At 51.3% G+C, this 1,934-nt stretch overlaps 1 pseudogene; it reads left to right on the top strand.

The window, feature by feature from the left end:
* Nucleotides 1-222: 222 nt before the first annotated feature.
* Nucleotides 223-1,225, top strand: LOC143399298 (anamorsin pseudogene; annotated as a pseudogene).
* Nucleotides 1,226-1,934: the final 709 nt, after the last annotated feature.

The following is a 1,934-nucleotide window of genomic DNA, read 5'->3' as shown; positions in this document are numbered from 1 at the left end:
CTGGACCTACTTGCCTGGGCTCCTGACGCTGTGGCTCCCTGTCCTTCCTGGGTTGTCTCCTTTGTTGCTCAGCCACCCCCCAGGCACTGATCGCTAGGTGGCAAAGACCTGAGCTCGAGCCATGGAGTCTGAGACTCGGTTCTACCTCGTAGACAACTCTTGTGACCTTGCGTCCCAGTTCTACCAAGTTTGCAAGCTTTTAGGTCTGTCAACACTGGAGGAATGGCCTATTTTGGGATCTCAGCTGGCCAGGCTGTGGCAGTGGTCTAGGATAAGTCACATCCCCTGTGGAGGCTCTGAAAGATCTGGTGGATAAACTTCAAGTGTTAACTGGTGATGAAGGTCAAGTGTTGGTGGAGAACATGAGCCAGCTGTTGCGGTCTGCCCCCAAGAAATCCAGCTTTGACGTTATCTTGTCAGGTGTAGTCCCAGGAAGTATGACTCTGCACAGTGCCAAGGTTTTGGCTGGGATGGCCCGCATCCTTCGGCCTGGGGGATGTCTTTTTCTGAAAGAACCAGTAGAGACAGCTGTAGATAAAGATAGCAAAGTGAAGACAGTGTCTAAACTGTGTTCAGCCCTGACTCTCTCTGGTCTTGTGGAAGTAAAAGAGCTGCAGCGGGATCCTTGAGTCCTGAGGAGAAGCAGTCTATTCAGTGACACCTGGGCTGCAACAGTGAGAGCCTGCTCTCTGTTCAGATCACAGGCAAAAAGCCAGACTTTGAAGTGGGTTCTTCCACTCAGCTTAAACTTTCTATCACCAAAAAGTCTCCTTTGGTGAAACCTGCTGTGGACCCTGCCACTGCCAAGCTCTGGACCCTCTCAGTCAATGACATGGAGGACGAGAGCATGAATCTCATTGACTCAGATGAGCTACTGGATCCAGAAGATTTGAAAAAACAGATCCTGCTTCCCTATGGGCTGCTTCTTGTGGGGAAAGAAAAAAGAGGAAGGCTTGTAAGAACTGCACCTATGGCCTTGCAGAAGAACTAGAAAAAGAGAAGTCACAGGAACAGAAGAATGCCCAGCCCAAGTCAGCCTGTGGAAACTGCTACCTAGGCGATGCTTTCCGCTGTGCCAACTGCCCTACCTTGGGAAGCTAGCCTTCAAACCTGGCAAGAAGGTGCTGCTGAGCGATGGCAATCTTCATGATGCCTAGGAGGACCCATGGGACACATTTGCTCTTCCACCACCTTCTGTCCCTCAGATCCCACCACTGTGGCTCCTCCCACCTCCTTGGACTCTCTGGCTCTCCGTTGGAAATCCCTTTTCAGGGTGGTGCTTGTAGACAGGGAAGCTGGCTGTGGGTGCAGTGGTGTGTAGTGCTGCTGTTTGTATCCAAAGACCCAGGCTTGGTGGCCTGGCTTCCTGTAGCCGGGGCCTCTTTCCTCACCTAGTGTTAGGAGAAGGGAGCCTGCCCAGAAGAGGCCCCTCTCCTGGTGTTAAAGAAGCACTGACCAGACACTCTCAAGCCCAGACATCCTTGAGTGTCTGGGCTCTGGGACGAGCTCCAGGCCCTGCCCCTGTCCTAAGCTCAGCCCTGCCATGTACCTGTCTTCCCAAGCTGGTGGTTTACTTGATATGCAGTTTTAGTGACGAGTCAACTGTCTCATGTCTCAACACCAAAGGAGTCACTCACAGGTTACTGTGATCCCATCCCATGTCTCTCTACTCCTCCCCCTCCACTTTAGTGTTGCATTTGTGTCCCGTGTCATTTCTGTTCCTCTGTAGGTATTAAACTTGCATACTTCTGTGTATCCATTGTAAAGAGAGGCTCTGTATGTATGTGTGATATCTTTCAGACATCCATCAGTAGGGACCATGAAACTGTCTTTCTGGAGGAACTTGGTGTCTCCCCACAAAGAGGGCCAGCGCCGTACTATGAAGTATGGCCTCTCTCCTCTACTGAGGAAGAGTCCAGGTTAGTAAGAATTTG

Source organism: Callospermophilus lateralis, chromosome 5 (assembly GCF_048772815.1).
Source record: "Callospermophilus lateralis isolate mCalLat2 chromosome 5, mCalLat2.hap1, whole genome shotgun sequence".
NCBI lineage: Eukaryota > Metazoa > Chordata > Mammalia > Rodentia > Sciuridae > Callospermophilus > Callospermophilus lateralis.
The sequence above is the reverse complement of the archived record's forward strand: the minus strand, read 5'-3'. Positions and strand labels throughout refer to the sequence as shown.